This window comes from Ambystoma mexicanum, chromosome 10 (assembly GCF_040938575.1).
Source record: "Ambystoma mexicanum isolate Mex_15411 chromosome 10, UKY_AmexF1_1, whole genome shotgun sequence".
In the NCBI taxonomy this organism is placed as follows: Eukaryota; Metazoa; Chordata; class Amphibia; order Caudata; family Ambystomatidae; genus Ambystoma; species Ambystoma mexicanum.
In genome coordinates this window covers 730,420,865-730,441,729 of record NC_090932.1, presented here as the reverse complement: position 1 = coordinate 730,441,729, position 20,865 = coordinate 730,420,865, and the positions used below count along the sequence as shown (strand labels likewise).

At 44.5% G+C, this 20,865-nt stretch overlaps 1 protein-coding gene across 1 annotated transcript in view; it reads left to right on the top strand.

Moving 5' to 3' along the window:
• The first annotated feature begins 18,330 nt into the window (after positions 1 to 18,330).
• The window catches only part of LOC138491689 (glutathione hydrolase-like YwrD proenzyme), an 846,074-nt gene continuing 843,539 nt past the window's right edge, over positions 18,331 to 20,865 (top strand). The window contains exon 1 of the mRNA XM_069618367.1: positions 18,331 to 18,411. The gene's annotated coding sequence lies outside the window, so the exon portion shown is untranslated. The remainder of the gene's footprint in view (positions 18,412 to 20,865) is intronic.

Below are 20,865 nucleotides of genomic sequence, written 5' to 3'. Positions count from 1 at the left end.
TTCAACCGTGGGGCGTGTTGTTGTTTTCCTCCCTTCAAGCAGGATGTTTGGGATGTGTATCAATGTGTTCCGCGCACTCTGCAAATGTATCAATGACTGTTGTGCTGTTCTGAGAAGAGCGTGTTAGCTGCTCACCCAGCAAAGTCTCTCGCTGATTAGGGGTTAGGTGTTTCTGAAACTCATATAAGGAGATGTTACTTGATTGCAAAGGTGAACCTTTAGTCGTCCTTGATAAACACATATTAGTGGATGTACATATTCAGGCTAATATGTAGTGGCTGCACCAAGCCAGCTCCTAGTGTCAACAAGATGGGGAGTTCCTCTAAATAAGCACACCTTTTACTTTTGAAAATCTTAAACTATCACACATCAGTGAGTTTTTGTTGTTGACATATGGAGGGACGTTCACCCAGCTGTTGAAAAGGGGGACACAAGGGGACGAGGGAAGTGGTGAACTGTCCCACAGGGAACTCTGGATATTTCCCAGTGGGCTTCCGCACCTTGGGCTGCTTTCGTGTGGGTGCCGTGGCTTTCTGGTCTTGTTACACTATCCCAATGCTTCGAAGTTAAGAATTTGTTAGAAAGCTTCCACTATTTTATTACTCACTTTTAACATATATTATATGCCAATTTATTTTGGTATGCTTAGCTACTTTTTAATGCCTATATAGAACATATGTGTTTTAAAATGCACTATATGGACCCATTATTTTCAGGTCTTCTTGTGGTAGCACCCCCCACAAACAAGAGTTAGCCTTGCATACTTTCATATGAGGCCACTTTGAAAAACGTCTCCAGGACCACCTTTGGGTCCCAGTCCACCCTTTGGACAAGGGGTCCATTTTGAAATGGATCTCCCAGTATTTTCAGCTGGCCATGAGCAGCACGGACCTATTACCACTGTATATTTCTCACGCGGAGCCATTTGGTGCCTATGGAGGATGCAGCGCCAAGACGCAAAACAGCGGCCCAGGCAGGAGCTGCCCCTGGTTCTGCTTCACTCATGATGATAGAAATCTGTGCGAGTAGTGGAATGCGTCCACAATTTGGGAGGCAGCCAGATAGGGAGCTTTGCTCAGCACTTATGGGAAGAACATGCATCACGTGAGGAAGAACAAGAAGGACATGAGAGACATGCAGCGAGTTTTCTTGATCCCCTGCATCTGCCACTCGAGCCTCTGGGCAGGTAATTTATTTCATCAGGCTGTGACAACATACATCACAGCCTGATTTTGTGAGTGAGGGTCAGACGTTTCTGGCTCAACGGAAGCCAAGAAGAACCATTGGGATCAACACATACAACTTTGTAAGTGTTCTTTCTCCAGAGAGATTCTTTATGCATTTTGTTTTGTAACCTACTTTGATACAGATTCTGTACTTGCCTCCTGTCAGGTCAGAGGGGACCCTCTGGCTGGGTTTGGAAACTGGTGTCTTGATATTAAGGGACTGTCGATGCGTGCACAGCTGGGCAGAGGACAAAAAGAAACTGCAAAGTAATATCTGCAAGCATTCAGGAGAATAGGGCAAATCGAGTTGAAAACAAGTAGGGATTTCACCCATGTTCTCGACAAACAGTCACAAATCCCACTAGGTCTGTACACAGGTTGGACTTGAGATTACCCATGGAATTAAAGTGAAGCTTAATGCCTCTGTGCAGGTTAAAATGTAGTCACCCTGCAAGCCCATGGAAGAGAAGCAGCAAGAGTCTCTGGACACTATGGCATAAACAAGGGATAGACTTACACCAGACAAGCCGATAAGACCAATCTGGAACTTGATTTGGATGCCTTCTGTAGAAAGAGCAAGCAAAACAATATTACCTTTCAATACACTGCGGACTACAGGCAAGACAAGACCAAGGAAGAGACATAGATTGGCCAATTTGGCATAGCCCCAAATGTATGTACAAATGAATACACAGATGCAAAGGGGAGAACACTATAGAACACTTACCAGATACAAAGAACGCAATAGGGATACAAGGCAGGCAACAGAGCAGTAAGGATCAAGACATCAATAATTCAGAACAGGAGCTAGGAAAGCACTACAAATGGGTAACTGTAGCAGGGGGCTAGAATGACTTAACTAGTAAGGGCCTGGATCTAGGCTGCTAGGAATCTGTAGCAAGGTTCTGAATCTAGGCAGCTAGGAATCTAACAAGGGACTGAATCTAGGCAGCTAGGAATGTGTAGCAAGGGACTGAATCTAGGCAGCTAGGAATCTGTAACAAGGTTATGAATCTAGACAGCTAGGAATGTGTAGCAAGGTTCTGAATCTAGACAGCTAGGAATCTGTAACAAGGGACTGAATCTAGGCAGCTAGGAATGTGTAGCAAGGTTCTGAATCTAGGCAGCTAGGAATCTAACAAGGGACTGAATCTAGGTATCTGAAGCAAGCTGTATAACTGGACTAAGTAAAGGGGCATTGGACTCAGAACTAAGAGGCAAAATAAGTAAACAGAAGAACGAGAAGCAGAGGCTGAATTTAGGAAGCAAAGCCTGAGACTGTCTAAACCTGAAAAAGCAGGAAATAGTAAAACAGGAAGCAGTAGTGTGGGCTGCAAGAATACAGTGAAAGAAAGAGAAAGGAAAGGCTGCATGGGCACTGCACAAGGTGCTGGGGCCAGAAGCTGATGGGACATAGCAAAAGGGAAAGGACTAAGAGGATTGGATGGTAGCACAGGGTACAAGGTCTGTGCTTCCAAGGCAGGTGCTTTAGAAAATGGAACAAGGCAGCACAGGAGTGGGGTACAAACACCCGGAAAAGCAAACGGCAGAATAGTCAGCAAATCAGAGAGGAATTTGACACATGTTCAAGCTGCTAGAGGTTCAACTCTCAATGCATGAACAAGGAGATTCAGGGTGTGGCAGCCTATTAGCAGTACTGGCAAAATCAGGGTCGAGTCATGTAATTGGTCTTTAAATAACCAGGATGCAGATTGTCATATTTGGTCATGCCCTTTTGCAGGGCTAGGCCATGGACTCACGGTCAGTTGTGTGTGTGTGTCCAAAGTGGCTGAAACCGGGTGTTGGGATTATCCGACCTCAAGCCACATTCGATCCAGGGGATGTATGTTGCTGGGTAGATGTCGGGCAGCAGTCTGTGAATGAATAGACAGCGGCTGACTGTTTGGTGCAAATCCTTAACATTTGAGTCCCTGCCTAGATTTAGCATATTAGGAGAGGATCTGGACTGGGGCCATTCTGGAAGTCGCCCACTGGAAACACCAGTCTGAAAAATGATGACGCAATGATGGAATGTCAGAGGAATCCAGCTGCGCACAAGCATTGCCAAAGTCACCCACCAGGGAACTCTGCGCCATCATCTAGTGACATGTCTACACAGTGACTGGTTGCCTTCACTCCCTTAGGCTGGTGGGCTTAACCAGTATGAAGATTTGCACAGCGCCATCCTGCATTCGCTAGACCTTGGAAGCATAACTGGAACCCTCCAGTTCCTGCACCATTCCCAGAAGGGATAGCCAGGATACCTTCTCACCTGGAGGCTCGAGACTCTGCGGAGCCATTCCTTTTGTGACCCAACCTGGTCGTTTGCTGTTCTTGCTGTTTTCCACCATGAACAGGGACCTGCCTGAAGCCTGTGTTCAACCCTCCTCTGGTCTGTAGCCTGCCTGACCCTTTGTGGAGTTACCAAAGCAACCCACCACGCCTGAAGTGTCCTGAGGGGGTCCCCAAATGTCCAGGGCATCGAACTGGTCATCCTTCATTGTTGTGAATCCTGTCCAGCTAGTGGGACTCTGAAATTGATCATCCTGTGAGAGACCAGACTCACTGCTATCCAGAACCAGACTCGCTGCTATCCAGAACCAGACTCACTGCTATCCAGAACCAGACTCACTGCTATCCAGATCCAAACCTGGCACTGAAAACCACCACTGCTCCTGTGAACCATGGACTGCCTTCAATAGAGCAAAGACCAGCGTCGTTGTCCCCAATGGCCCCCACTTACCTGCAAGTCGTTTTTCTTCGATTCAGATTTCTGAAGCTGCGATTGAAAACCACCTTGAATCTCCACTGCTCCAATAGAGATTGTGGAGAACTGAAGGCAATGATACAACAAAGCCAAACATGTTAAAAAAGGTAGCAGGCTCTCCTCTCCAGAACGAACATTGCATGATAACCTGTTCTGAGATGAGAGTTTGCAGCACACGCTTTTTGCTCACTGTACCTTTCACAGATGGGAAATATCCATTTGCATATCAGTCTTTGTCCCACCCACATGGGCAGTCCAGCACCGAAATGCTATGGCAATTCCTCTCTGAACAAGAGTGCCACGCACTGTCTTCTGGAAGGATTGCAAGTAGCGCGCTACAGACTTTATCCCTGTGATTTGAGCTAAGAAACGGGTGGGCAATAGATCCTCCAGGCTAACTCAGGGAATCACAAAGCGGCTGGCAATAAAATCCCTGTGATGTTGATTACGAGAAAGAAGCAGGTGGGTGACAGATCCCTGAGAATGCGACGACTGTGCCTACTAGAGTCAGAATCCTGTTCCCTTAGTGTTGAACCCATCATGACACCTTTTACTCACTGCATTCCCAGAGGCGAGCACCCTGTTTAGCAATAAAAACAGCCATTCCCCTACAGGTGTTGATTCTAACCACCTCCTGTTTATTAATGCATCTAGTTTGAAACCCCACTTCCTGTGCCCCAGTTTTGTCGGCCGGCCACAGCGGGTCATATTTGGTAACCTATCTTGACAATTGGCATAGGCCTTTTGAAGGCCTTTTGGAAAGTGTTTCCTATATGGGGAAAACTATTGATCGTTTAGGGTCTTCTAATTGTACCTGGTGATTTCTACCACTCGGGGAGAAATCAGCGTTCATACTTTGCCTGGCTGCAGGATCCAATTCACTCCTGAGAAAGGTTTGGGAAAACCGATGGACATGTGTCATTGTCAAACATTTACCTGTGTTTGGCTGTTATCATTCTGAGAGATTAAAACTCAGATTCCCAGTGCGATGCATTAAACTAGAAGGAAAAGGCCAGTCTCATCCAGATTACCATATGGACACAAAATCAGGGTATCTTGCGTATCAAATATAGGTATTTCATCTGCAGAGTAGTCAAAAGTGGACATTTTCCACCAATCATCACGTGTTCACAAGCTCAAGGCAATAGATGTTTGTGTTCTCTTAGCCGAATGTTGCACGTACTCCCGATCTGAAAGGGACAGGTGGAGGGGCGTGGAGGGGTGTATGAGACTCACAAGTCTCCTTTGGTGCCAGCTCTGTCTCAGTTCTGGAGTGTCTGGCCTGTAAAGGAAAGACCTTGCTTTCCAGATTTTCCAGATTTTCCAGATTTTGTGAGTGATTTTTTTCCCTTGACCTTCCATATTGAGAACTTCGATGTATGAAAGCTTTGCGGGACCAATCCTTTTAGACACGGTCAAATTCCTTTGAAAATGCTGACATAGAAGAAGCAATAGCCATAACTGCTGCATGAGTAGCAAAATGTGTCCCCAAACTCAATCCTTCTGAAAAAGGAACCCTCCCTGTCCCTTTTTCTACTGTCTGTTGCGCACTACCCCTAGGTTCATTCCCTGGTGCTGCAGGTCCTTTCCTTCTGTGGCTACTGTGCCTCACACAGAACACACACACAGCCCCTCACTGCTCTTTTGTCTAAATGACATATGCTAGTAATGCAGTCAGTATGCAAAGGGTCTTTCTTTTAACAGGACCCGCATGCTGACATACAATCAGAGGGGGCCTATGGGCAGGGTCGCTCGGGTGACCGCCCAGGGTGCCATTAGCTCCCCGCCACGCAAGCACGGGGGAGTCTTTCCAGGTCTCCCCAAGCTGGGGTGGTGGGAGAGGGCACTGGCAGGCCCCCTACTGAAATTAAATGAGCCCCGCTTCCGAGAGCCGGGCACATTTTGTAACAATAGGGTGCTGATGCTTTGACATCAGTGTCTTTTGAAAAATGTGGTGCCCCATCCGACCCCCTCTTGCATGACCAGGGGTACGCGGGGGACAGGGGTGTGCCAAATTTCGGATTTGCTGCCTGGGGCGTTGCCACCGCTAAGGCCGGCCCTGTACACAATGCATGCTGCCCCTGGGCGAGGTCTGAGACTTCCCCGCTCACCCCCTCCTTGTGGTACCAAACCCACTTGTTACCCACGGACCGGATCCGGAAGCATAACAGAAAAGGTGCGAGGGCGCTCACTTGCAAAATGGAAGGAGTTTCTCTGTGTTGATGAACCTGCGGCCGTTGGCGCATTCGCCAGAAACAATGTGCTATGGCAGTAAGCCCCAGTGGCTGTTGGAGTATTTTAGTGGGGTATAAATGCTTGATGCCAAATTCTGGAGTGAGTGAGCCAGTGCAGTATGAACCCCTAGGATGGAATCGAGGTGAGGGGCAGGGAGAAAAACTTTTTAGAAATATGTTGTCTTAACTGTTCAATGTAAGCAAACTTTTACAGAAAAAAACTGCCTAAAAAGCATTGTTTTATGTACCAGAGATTGTAAATGATTCTGACATGTACAATGGTGCATTTTAGAGAACCCTGTATGAAAACATTTACAAAAATGTGGGAGCCCCTGAACTGAGAGGAAACATGGACAAATATTGAGTTCTATGGAGGGGGGGGGGGTCCTTTACCTCACTGAAGATGCCCAAGGTTACTTTTGCACCCTTGTTCAGAGGCGAATTGCCTAGCCTTTCACTGCTGGGCTGTCCTGGTGGGATGTACCAGACTGGCATGCAAATGGCTCTCTCTCTGCTGTGAAAGGTAGAGTGCCTGCAAGCAGGATTCTGGAGCCTCCTCAGTGGGAACATTCCAATAGAACCGGTTACTTGGCAGTGTTCGCTGTCAGTCGAGGCGCTTCCACATTTTTGTATATTTTGTATTGACTATAGCTGGTACCAAAATGGCGTACGCACAACTGACCTTCATTGTATTCAGTTGCATTGCATGCAAACGATGGGAATGGAGGCGCCATTTGTAGGCAGCAAGTGAACCATTAACATTCTTTGCTGCCTCAGACCACAGTAAAGCCTTCCTGTCTTCAGATGTAAGCAAGGACAATAGAAACCGATTGACAGGACCAACTTGGTCTCTGGTTTTGCATCTTGCGCTGTTTGCTGAATGGGTTTTCATGGTTTATAGTGAAAATGTCGAAATCAAAAATGTGGGAAAAAATAATGTTGAAAAAAAAAACATTTTCAATGTTTTAAAAAAAAATGTTAATGGGGGATTCCCCCAACCCACGTTTATTTTTAATAGCTAAACCCAAAAAAACATACTAATACAAAAAAATATGTGAAATTTTTGTTTTCGACTTTTTTTTTCCGACATTTTTGTTTTTTGGCTTTTTGCAGTCGACATTATAACTGCACACCGGTTTTCGCCCTGGCTGCGATATGAAGTTTTGGGGCCACACAGCAGAAATCTCGCAGGAAGCACAAAGGTGTTTGTGCACATTTGATAACTTCCGGTGCAATTCAACATAACAGAGAGGGCAGGCTCTGATGGAACAGCATCTTCCAAGGAACGATGTATCGACCAGGCATTGCAGAGTCTCTGCTAAGGGGGCCCTTTTAAAAAGGGTGAACAGAACACATCGCTATCCTGCAGGCAACTGAGCAGGAACCTTAGCCTTTTCATCCAATGCTTCCCCCACAAGGCAGACAAAATATGGACGCCACCCCAAAACCCGGTAGCCACCTAGCAATGAGATGCCCACCTAAGTGTCCCCCGTGACAGTATCTAAACCTGTTATTGCAGGCTGAACACACATTTCTGAAGTGAGGACTGGCTGGTCTATTTTACTGCTGATCTGCACGCACTGCTAGCATATTTGGTCTTCAGTACAATGGCCCCCCATATTACTAGAAGTAAAGGTATTGTATGTTTTCCTGCCTTACGTATATCACACAAATGACCCTGGTAAAGTGTGTCATAAAATCATCGAAATAGAGAAAATACTTTGCAGTGTGATGTGATGCAGAAGAAAAAGAAACCGGATTTCTTATTCTATAGACCACTTTTGTCTTACAGCATAGGGGCACTTAAGAGAAAGCCACCAGACATGTATTTGCCTAAAAATGGCGTTATATATAAACATGCATGATTTTTGGTGAAAAACTGGAGCGAGATCTGCCCATTGTGTTCGCTCTAAACATTAACCTAGAGCATATAATAAATCGTATTGTGACTTGCGAATAATTGAGGGCATATTGCCAAATGCCACCATGTTTTATAGCATTCTTTTAAAGCAATAGACCCCGAGGACGGGGGGCATTACCGGTCGGGTAATGCTGCCAGGGTGAGAGTTGCATGCCCGAGTGAAGAGAGGGCTTTGCTAGCCCAGGGGGCCTTACCTGACCAGTAATGCCCCCCGTCTGAGGGTTCTATTGATATTAGTACCCCAGCACTTTGTACAGGGGGTACTAATAGTATTTGTACTCGAGTGGAGGAATGGCGTGTAAACATTTTCTCAACTCTGATTAAAAAAAAGCTAAGAAAATGGCTGCTATGGATCGAGGAGAAGGAACTACACATATTCCATTCTGACTTTCAATGACGACCATTAAAAAGGTAGTAAAAAAAGAAAATGGCTGCCATGGATCAGGGCGATGAGACTACACGTAGTTCCTTCTCCCTTTCCATGGCGGCCAAACGAAGAAAGTGAAGGAACTCTGCCGGACACGGCGCTCTGAACCGTAGCAGGTAAATCTTTCTTGGGCGGGAAACGGCCCAGCAAGGGCCAATCAGATCTATTGTTACAATCTGATTGTCCCTCACTGAGTACTAATATGCTCTCGCACTCTGCTGCTTTCATGTTATTTACATGGCCCCGGTTTTGTGACAAAAAAAGACACAACCTTAAAACATGCACAGCCAATGAAATATATGTAACAATTTATGCTACTATGCACAGCCTGGCTGCTGACACTGCGCTGTTCTGTTTACACATACAATAATACTGGTGGAGCCAGACCTCTAGCGCCTCTCCAGCCTCCTAACAAAAATGATAATGCTATTGGCGCAGAGCCCTTAGGCCACAATGCATCATACAAAGAAAAAAATCCATGATATGGGACGGGCCCCTGTGCCTGCATGGCATGCCAGCCCAATCGGCAGGGCTAGCTGAAGATTTGTCATGGCTCATGTCGGGCCCTTTCAATATGATGTTTGGAGCCCCCTTACAAAACGGTCTGTTGCACCCATGAAGGGCTTAAATAATAATGGAGGGTACAAAGGAATGCAGAGAGCATGTTAATCTCTGGAGATTATCACGGGTAGCGGAAAAGCTGAATGTCCACTCAAGAGCTAGTAAATGCTCTTTGTCAGGAAGGTGCTAATGTGGACGAAACAGAGTAAAAGGCAACAAAGTGATAGTAACACTTCTGAATGCTGGGCACCAGCAAAGGCAGTCTGCAGTGTGCACCCTACAAAGCACACATTTAAAGTCTTGAATTAAGGTGACAGAAGCTTGCAGATGCACCCATGTGCGCTCAAAACGCATGCATTAGGGCCTGATTCCCAGAGCGTTTTCCTATGGGATTGCACCATTATATAACGCTTCTTTGAATCAGGTTAATGTCCCGAATTAAAACAAGTAAAATGTTTCTGTAAATCCACCCACCTGGAGCAGCTGCTCAGGACCCCCCCCTATGCTTGTCTCCCATTTCGATTGAAACGGTTGAAAGGCACTGACACCATCCCCGCCCATCGGGCCTAGTCAGGCCATCATTAATTATGCATTTATTTAATAAACTTTGCTAGCTGGAACGCATGTTGTTAACATTCAAATTCAAGCTTCAAAGGCATAGAAAAAAGAATAACATTATACATTGGAGAAAATCCAATCATTTTAGAACCAGGATACAGGTGGAAATATCTATCTGAAAAGCTTCTGGACCCATCTGCCCCCGGGCCTTCCCAGTAATCATTAGTTCTGTCCAGCTCTTCCCAGCATAGAATCTGCTAGCAAAGAGATTCAGGGAGCTAGGTCCCCATCCATCCATTTGGAGTGATTTACGCAGAGTGGAATCAGTCCTATCTAATATCATATGACTTCTCATTGCCGGCTGTGCCATAGTGTAAACTCAATATCCTCCCATGGGCCCAACCCAGGTACTGGTAAGGCACCACAGATCTATTCAACTCTGCAAGCCTTCTCGTAATCTCTGTTCTGCTTCCTCGACTACTCTTGTGGCACCTCGCCCTCGCTTTGCTTCCACTCACTTCTGCTATCTCTCTCTTCTTGCTCCACTTGCATGGAATTCTCTTCCCCCGGACATGTATTTATTTATTGTGCATTTGTAAGGCACTTATATCCAAGAAACAGTCCACATAAATGTGTTAGGAAGACTATTGGTCACTTATGTCTTATGAATATAGATATACAGTATTTAAATGATACACTTTTTGCAATAAATATGAATAAAAATGCAACCAATAGTTCAAACAAAATGTAATGTTCAAATGGCCCACACGTTTCGAGAAACTCTCTTCATCACAGGCTTGTCAATATTTTCTAGAAAAATTCAAACAAATATACATCAAGACATTGTTTTGATGATCAACACTTATTACAACGCCTGTCAATCAATCAAAACATTTCATTTGTAAGATTTCAAAAAGTCTCAATATGTGTATTCATATGGCGGTAATAACAGATAGTCTTTCTGATATAATAGCAGAAACACACCCTTTGGTTATGTTGATGCTTTTAGTGAATTATAGATCATATGGCTCCTCTCCTGAGCAGCTCAGTGCTGAGCCTAAACTATTCAAACTTCCACCAATTGTTGCCTATTCACAGTAAAAGGACATGTCAGGATAGAGGTAGTTAATGTTTTTATAATGCGGTTCTTCTCCTGAGTAAATTAGTGCCTAAACCTAATCTATTCAAACTTCAACCTAAAGTAAAGGAACATGTCAGGATAGAAGTAATTAGATGCTAACCTTGATAGCAGTCCACAGACCTCGACATTTGTCAGGAGTGGTCTGGAGTTCATTCTTTTTTTTTTTAGAAAAGATCACTATATATAACCTCAGGAACCATGTAGTCTGAAATTCGTTTCCAATTTCTGGATAAGAACATATAAAGAAGCTTTAGTGAGTTACTGGGCCTCATTACAAATCAGGTGGTCCGGAAATAACGGTGCCGGTATACCCGCCGCCACCGTTGTTTCCGGACCGCCTGATCCCGGCTCCTGCAGGCGGGAGGTGATGTTCCTGCCAGGTCTGACCTGCAGGCGGACGAGGAAACACCGGCAGCATTACGAGATGCTGCCGGTGTTTCCATGATCCCCATTCCCATTGAGTCCCATAGGACTCAATGGGGATTAACACCATTGCGCCTCTGTAATTCCCGGGAAACCGGAGTTGTAATGCCCCGGTAATTACGGGAATCACAGAGGCGGAATGGTAATACGAGTCCGGCAGTAACGAGGCGGTTTTACTGCCTCGGTTACCGCCGGACTCGTAATGAGGCCCACTGTCTGTAATTAAATAAATGCATGCTATTGTGTACCAAATAATTCTTACCCTCAAAATTGAGGCTTCTGGTCCATGGCCTTGTGTCAGGGATACAACATGTATCTTCAAACTGTGCATTGTGCATCTATAAAAGGTAATTTTTTTTACAAAAAGTCTATGTTAGAGCAAGTATGAGGGCTAAAGCTCCTCGTCCTAGTGTTCAGAAAAGGCTTTCTGAAGTCAAGAGTGACACTCAGGGGAAATACTTACTGAACAAGGTCTAAAAACGGCTCCAAATTCTGTGCCGAGCTTGATTTGAAAAATGAAAGATGGCCGCTAGTTATAGTGGCGTTATTTGATGACGGCATCACATTAGACCGTGCATGATGTCATCGTTGTAAACATTACTTGTGATTTTTTTAATTCAGTTATTTTCTAATCTAGAAATGTATTGCTTGTGTGGGCATCTCTTATATTTAAAAGATGCACTGTAAAATGTCATATTTTATAATAAAAACATAGAAATTAAAAGTCGGGGCGGCATCTGATAATGCCAAGTTCCCGTAGTGAACAAACTGATAGTCATAATAGAAATATGTTTTTTCCAGATATAAAGGATGTTCATAGAAACATAAAAGTCAGGTAAGTAAAGTGTGGTGGGTCAATAACCGCATTCAAAAGTTCCAAAATTGTTGAGTTGTAACATATAATTCAGTCGTTCCACCCCATTGTTAAGCTCCATTGTTAGAACTCATAGGAATATATGTGGGTAGTCAGCAAGCCCTATTGAGGTGCTCAAGGTGAAGCATGAGTGCCAACAAATAATTGGTGGTATAGAAGACATAGTGTGAAGTGTAGCACCCACATTCTTGCCATACATAGGTCTGGTGTCTATGTAATGGCCCTGATCCGTTCACCTTCTGGTGTATACAAAGATCGATTCAAGGTGTAAAGACTCTGTGTTTGGCCAAGTATGAAGATAAGTCTATGCCTTGCCACCTGATGGTCTAACTATTCTTAGTTTTTAGATACTGCGCTAAGTGTGTTGTAGGTATATTTTCCACATTTCTTAACTATACACGTAACTGTTTCCTAAGGGTTCATCATCCTGTCTCAAAAGAGAGTTCACATTCTTAGTTCAAATATTCTAGATATGAGGAGACTGAGCTTGGTTAATTGTAAATTTGTATTTCTCATTTCATCATAACGCTTATGGCTGCCTCCTTATGGTTCACAATCTAGTTAGACAACATCATAAACTGAGGGTTCACAATATAGGTAGTGCAAGATGTTGGGTTCCAATACAGTCATGTGACGAGACTGAGCTCAGTTAGTTGGAGGCATTTTTTCACATATCATCATGACACTTATTGCTGCCACCTGAGGGTTCACAATCTAGGTAGACACCATCGTGAACTGAGGGTTCACAGTATAAGTAGTGCCAGGTTATAATGGTGTTGGGTTGCGATACCGTCATTGGTTAATGGTAAAACCAATAGTTGGTTGCCTTTACTGAAAGTGGCCTAAGTAGTATTCTTCATTTATTCCCAATGGGCTCATGGCATCCAGTTTATGGATCCAATATAACTCTCTTTGGGCCAATCTTTTCGCTAAGTCTCCACCTCTTGGTAATGGGTGCATGACCTCCAGGATGATACATCGTAGCTGTGCTATGTTTTGTCTATTTTCTTGAAAGTGTCTAAACACCGGTGATTTTGTATTTCCCGTTCGAATGTTGGTCTTATGTTCAGTTCAATGTTCTTTAGCTCAACGGGTCGTCTTGCCCACTTAGTACTTGCCACACGGGCAACGTAATGTGTAAACAATGTTCTTACTATCTCAGGTGGCAAATTCCCTTAGTGGTATTTTTTGCTGGTAGGGGTGTCTGATGTGATCCCCTTTAATTATGCTTGTACAATGTTGGCAGTTGAGACAAGCGAGGGTACTGTATTTGGGTTTGTTCAAAGTAGTTTGTCCATGTTTTTTTGGTTTTTCTGCTCTGATTAGAGTATTTCTGAGGGTTTTTCCTCTCTTATAAACGAGTATTGGGGGTTCAGGAAACAGCTGCTTGAGGTTTGTTTCACTTATGTATTGTCCCCAGTGACTGTTCCTTTTACTCCCCTCCACAACCTGGTCAGAATATCCCTCAGTCTGATGTGTTATGTATTGTATCTTCTTTTATGATAAATAGTGCATTGTTCCTCCCTGTATATAAATAAATAAACAAATACTTGTGTTGAAAAATAAACAATAATTGTTTAGACCCAAACCAGCTACTTCGGCTGAAAAGTAACAGTAATTAATAGGTCTGAACCAGCTACTTGGGCTTAAAAACAATGTTTTTTAAACTTTTTTGTTGCAGAGGGACACCCCTTCTGCCACCGCAGTCCTTTTTTTTGCTACCAACAAAGGTTCGAACTTTTGGTGGTTCGAATCTTTGGTGGTAGCATTTGTAGGACTTTTTGTCCATGCGAACTTTTGGCTGCAGTCCGTTCGCACAATTCCGTCATGTCTAGCCTCGTGTGTCTGTGCTTGGCAGGCATGCATGTTAGGGAGGCCACAGTGGACCACACAGTCTGTGTATGTGCTTGACACACAAAAAAGAAATGCAATATGTAACATGTCCAACCCAATTGTAGCGTGGCTTTTAGCCTAGTGCACAAGCAGTGAACACATTGTTCCGATTTGACTTATATGACAACCTGTCAGCAGAGCGCTCATTAAATGGCTGACGAGAGGAAGGTGCCCGGGGAAGTCTGAATGCGCAGCGCTGGGCGTAGACAAGCAAGCAGATGGCGGCATTCGAGAGGGCCCAGCTGGCAAAGAGCGTGGTAGCAAATGTGAGGCGGTGCCCATGGAGCAAAGGCAGACATAAGGGCCCTGGATGAGCAGCAGACAGACGAATGTACAGAGTTGCACCCTGGGATAGATGAGATGTGCTTGCGTGCACGGCACGTGCCAGTGAGCTAAACCTGCATTGGAAGCTCTGATGCGCTGCTCATGCTAGGCGTGCGCCTTTAAATCTGTACATATTTGGAACGTGTACCCTAATCCTGTCCAAACTCGGCAGGCCTAGTGTTTAAATCTGCATTCACAGGTCTTTTCTGTCCTTCAGAGCTGTACATAACGGGCATGTCCATCTACACTAGCCGTGCCTTCCCTTCAAAGTTGCACTGACAAGGATGGCCAGACCAGCTCTGGCTGTACCTACCTGCCCAGGGCCAATGCACGGAGTTACAAGGCTCCAGGCAGAGGAGCAATTGGCCTCCCCTCCACTGCCTAACACTGTGGTAGGACTTGAAGATTTTAGTGGCAGCATGGTGCTACCTGGTGCCCCTCTGCTGGTGGCATTCTGGTCAGGGAGGAGGAATGCCCTTATGCCGTGTGTGTACACGCCAGGCCTGCCTATCATTTAACATCTGCGTCTTCCTGACACGCTTGACCTTTGAACCTGTTCTTACGGGGCTATCAGTCTATCTCGGTGAAGAAGTGTGGGGAGTCCTTAGAGGAGTAGTGTGACTATGATTATAAAATAGCACATGAAAAAAAAGTCAGTCTTTCGGCACTTACGTAATTGCACAGTCAATTATGAAAATGTTATCATTGTTGGAAGAATGAGAGAGTGAGTCATCCATGCAAGTTCCAAATTTCACCCACAGCTTAACTCGGATCTCTAATCACTGAGTATGCAGCAACAATGGATTTGCTCTATTCTGGGGGCAACCAGACGTGGACCCCTTGCTCACTGTGCTCAGAGAGGCTCAGCTTCACCTCACTGATGAGGCCCAACAAGGCTGAAACACGTGTATGGGGTTGTTGTTGGTACTCTTGTTTATGAATTGCCATAGCATTTCGGTGCTGGACTGCCCATGTGGGCGGGACAAAGACTGATATGCAAATGGATATTTCCCATCTGTGAAAGGTACAGTGAGCAAAATGCAGATGGCTGTGAACTCTCAATATGGTTAACACCCACTGAACAGGTTATCATGCCTTGTTCTTCCGAGAGAGGGGCGCCTGCTACCTTTGTTGAATTCTTTGCTGTATTCTTGCCTACAAATTGCTGCACACATCAAAACTATTGGCTTTGCTAAAGCTTGCTTAGTCTGTTTTTTTAAAATGAAGGGTCGATATACCTGATTTGGTTTCCCATTAGTACGAAGGATGCTGTGGCCCAAACCTTCTTTCAGCCCCCGTGTGAGAGGCAATGCCCTGTGAGTTCTACGAGACTCAGCACTGCCCTCCTCACTCATGGACAGTGCCCCTCTCTACAGTGTATGCGCAATAGGGAGGGCTGGCTAGTTCAATACCAGTGCACATGCATAGTACAGGTTTATCACAGCCTTGTGGAGCAGTGTTTCACAAACTGGAGAATAATTGTATGCTGGGGAGCTTAAATGTAAGTGCCCAATTGTCAATTTAAGACCCTATCCCCTCTCCCACCGTGTCTCTCGTGCAGGCTGGGCAAGGGGTCTACGTGCTGATTCCCACCGCAGCCTGTGCAGAAGCATTGGCCATGCTGGCCCATAAAATTGTCTCGGGCACCAATGAAAAAGTGGCCCACCCTTGAAAATGGCTATTCATACTTTTTGTGACAGTTTGAATAATACTCAAGGGGGAGTTTCTTTGATTAAATGTGATGCCAATTGTGCATTTTAAAGAATATTTATTCAGCAACACTGGTCAAAACTAGTAGCCACACAGTGAAGTAACTCATTACACTGGGCTACGTTGGCCAACAAAGGCAGGCCACTTTGACCATAAAAACGAACCCACACCAACATTTAGCATTTTTGGCACGGTCATGGGCCTTTTGCCCTTTAGGCCACTCCGAGCCTGTTGATATGGAGAGGTTCAGAGTGGCACCCTGTGCCAAGGTCGGTGTTTTAGCCTTGCAGAGGCCTGCAGAAGTGTGTCCTTGAGTGTGCCTGCCAGTAGCCACCATGACGAGGAGATCTGGATCAAGACAGAAGCAGGCACCAGTACTTCATTGTACTATATGCACTATTTAGTGTGTGTGAGGGAGAACGCACTTGTACAAGAGAGTGGGTGTGCTTGTATGGATGTGTGCATTTTCAGGGGCCTGTGGGTAGAGCTGTATTAGTTTCATGGGCATGAAACATGTTTTACTGCAGTGCTGCAATGTTTGCCTATATTACAGGCACAGCAAGCTTGCTTTACAGTGCAATGCTTGCAAATAGCGTGCGCTGGGGCATCATGGGAATACACTTACAGTGGCAATTCTGACATAGACATAAATAACATGTTTCACAGTGGCAACACTGGTAATTATTGTGGGCATAGACATCATGAAGTTGTTTTTTCCGTGGCAATTCTTTCATATATTGGGGGCACAGGCCTCATGAAAGTGTCTTTTCACAGTGACTATGCTGATAAATATTGTGGGTACAGAAATCCTAACGTGTTTTATAGTGGCAACGCTTGAAATTATTGTGGGCATAGACATCATGAAGTTATTTTTTTCTGTGCAATTCTTTCATATATTGGGGGCACATGCCTCAGGAAAGTGTGCTTTCACAGTGACAATGCTGGTAGATATTGTGGGCACAGGGATTGAGAAATTGCGTTTTACAATGGCAGTGCTGGCTTATAAGGCCCTCATTAATTCACTCCTCACACCCCTCACCCCCTTGGAAAGATCCTTTCCTCCTCCTTTGGGTTTTTGCATCTTTGTTTTGCTAATGACACCCAAATCGTGTACTCCTTCATTTCCCTTTGCATGCACATTCTTTCATGCTCTAATTATTAGCTTGAATCATCACATTTCCACTGGCAAATTGGATCATTCTGACCTGGGGAAGTTTGGATGATGTTGTAAATGAACAATGTAAGTCCATAGGTGAGACCCTGTGCATGTGATTGATTTTTGCCCATATTAAGACAATCATCATAGTGGTTTCAAGTGACTGAGGGCCTGATTTATCGAAGCATTTTCATAATGGGAACCCCCATCGAAAAACACTTTGTAAATATGGCCCTGAAAGTCTCACAAAATCTTGATTAATGGTTGCGTCATTTGTTTAACCATGGGCCATTATTGTATTGGAGGCAATGAGGGGCCCTAGCTGTTCAGTTCTTGAAGCACCCCTAAAAATGCGGGCAGTTGTGCACTTATGTCTGACTACTCTTTTTATTTGGTATTGGGTTTGATTACATCAAGATGCGACTATTCAACTTGGAGTCCTTACCTGCGTTAATTTTGGTTTATTGCACTAACCTTGATGTCTTGTCATATGTTCATGTATTTATATAATGTAATGCTATATGCCATATTTAATCGTATCTAACCATTGCAATTTTAAATTTTCAAACAACTATTATGACAATAAAAAGCTGACTTTTCAACCTGCACACTAGCCCATTAAGCGATTTACAATTTACCAAGGGTTAAACAATGGCATTTGTAATAAGAAGTGGGGAGAGTTGCCAAGATAAAACGCATTGAAATTACCTTAGTTCTCACGTTTGCTTCCCACAGCTTCCACAAGATGGCGATAAGAGCCCATGCATGTCAATGATTTCGTCGTATGTAACGAGGTGGCCGAGAATTGCCGAGAATTAACGAGATTTCAGTGTACATACGCTAAACCAGTGGTCTTCAATCTGTGGCGGCGGCCCCACTAGCGGGGCGCAAAGGATGCCCGCGGGAGGGGGTGCGGATGCGGGCGCGAAACTCTTTAAAAAGGAGTACGATGACTGATCTGAATAGAAAATCTAAGCAGCTATGATACCTGCGGGGGGGGGGGGGGGGGGGGGAGAGGGGGGGGGGGCTGGGGGGAAGAGGAGTGGGGGCGACAGCCCTATTTATGATCAAGGTGGGGCTAAACAACAATCTTTTAACTCGGTGGGGGGGGGGCTCAGCATAAGCAGGTTTGAATACCACTGCGCTAAAGGACAATTAAAGTCGCCTCGCATGATGCTGCGCTCATCGTTTATCTGGTAAGTGCAGTAAGAAAGTACTTTCATGCTTTCTGCATATGTGATACAAAGCGTTAAGAGACTATTTCATATATTTCTTGGAAAACAAACGAAAACTTAAATCATTTAATTCCAAAAATAAAATCCAGTTTATTTGTGGAACTGATTTGGCATTCAACAATGGCCTACCCTTATCTACCTTTGTCAAATACATGCTGTCATTTTTCTTTCGCATGCGAGTTACTGAATCTCATCAAAGTGTTTGGTATTTGTCATGTTATAGAATTGGGTTTTACACAGTGCGCTGCAGCTAGTGGCGACTGGAGAATTTTTAAACTGGAGGGGTGTAAATATTTCCCACAAATATGTCAGACCATCCGAGCGTCGTGAGGGAGCCCAAACATAACTAGTGGGGCCTCGGGGAGTTTCCACCAGGAGAATTTAAGTAGTGGGTGAAACTGGTGCATTATACAGCAGATTTTCTGTGAAAGATTGGATAAAAACCTATACAGTTTGCAAGTGGTTTTGTAGGGTAACTCCAATCTAAAAATGCAATAGATACAAGTCACCTACAGTGCGCAGGAGCATTTCCGAAAACATTTAATGATGCCATCGCCCACAATATATGTCACTATAAAAACATTTTTACGGTGGATGTATCCATATATTTCCATGCTGGCTGCACAAATATATGCTAGTATTACTTTAGAAGAACATTGTTCATGTTTGCTTTGCGGCTAATGTTAGTAATAATACTATACAGAAAGATGTCCAGCCTTGGTCTTCTATTTGGCAGTATCCCCATGCAGGAACATACTTCTGCTGGCTTTGCCTTTAAAAATGCCATGCAACAATAAAAAAACACGTCCAAACTGGCTGAATAATGTAGGCCAGGCTAGACATGTAATAACACTTATCGTGTTTTCTTTACCCTTGATGGCCAGTAAAAAAAAGCCATTTCACAGTAAGTAATAGCTAGACTGGCTGCACCAATATGCCAGTCTAGCCAATATCGTATATCGTCCCCTTTTAAAAAATCAGTGGCATTTTTTACTGAACATCTATGATAGATGTCCAGTAAAAAATACCAATATTCCCGCATGCAGCCATGGTCCAGGCTCTGCTCTGTTCCACAGCCTCCAAGAAAGCCCTCCCCTGCACAGCATGAACAGGAAGCAAAGAGTGCTTCCTGGTTCCTGCAAATGCAAGCAGGAGCCAGACCAGAGCACTTCTGAAATGATACATCAAACCGTTTGTATGTGCAAGGAGGTACAGGAGCACACCCTCACACACAGTGGTGTAGCACAAAATGTGAGGACCCCCTTGTGAGCTATGCTGAGGCCTCAACCCGTAAGATCGGCAAAAAATCATGGGCCGCGCCACAATATGGGTTTGCCTGTACCACGACGCATGTGCAAAATGCATTGTAATCATGCTGCTGCAGAGGCACTCCGTGCACTGCAGTAGGTGATAGTTATGATTATGTGTGTTAATCAAACCTTAAATCTTTCACATAGCGTAGAAACAAGGGGGCTCTGCCTGGCTCCAGGCACTCAAATGTACCAGTCAACTCTATGCGTGGCCAGTAACATTATGCACAGAAATTATACCGTTAGAAAACATGTTCGTGCTGGCTCGGCCAGTATATGCCAGAATCCACATTTACAAACTATCTCTTATTGGCTTTGCTCTTAATGCCAGTAAAAAAACTCCTGCCACAGGAAGAAAACATGTTATTTCTGGATGCACAAATGCTTACCCAACTCCTGCACCACAATACAAGAATACTTTTCAAATTGCTCTCAATGCCAGTAAAATGGTACAAAACCACAGTAAGGAAACATGGAAACATTGCCTTGTTTGGCTGCACGAATGCCACCACCCACCTTGTATGAACACACATCAGAGTGGTATTGACCCTTATGTGAGTAAAACATTGCCCACCTGCTCTATAAACACCCCCCCCCCCCACCCCAGACATTCCTTCATGGATTAACATTCATCAAGCTGACTTTGGCCAAAAAATGCTGGTATAAGATGTAAGAAAATGTTCAGGTTCCAATGCCTCTAGCCCCACCCCATCTCTCATGCACACATTCATACCCATTCATCCACCAGTCACTCACCCATTGGCAGTTGGCACATTTTTTTATTGAAGGGACATAAACATTTCCCACAAATATGCCAGAGTGACCGAGCGTAGCGAGGGAGCCCAAGCCATTCAAAGGAGTTTCGGGAGAGTTTCTCCTACAAGATAAATGTTTGAATAATGAGTTGAAATGATGCATTATACAGCACACTTTCTGTGAAAGATTGTGTAAAAAGCCAAAGCATTCTGCAATTGTTCTTGTAGGGCACCTCCAATCCAGAAATCGAATAGGTGCAAGCCTCCACCAGTGCGTGCACAGGAGCATTAATGCATTATTAATTTACTGCTTTGCTATTAAACATGCAATGCCACAATATGAACACAAG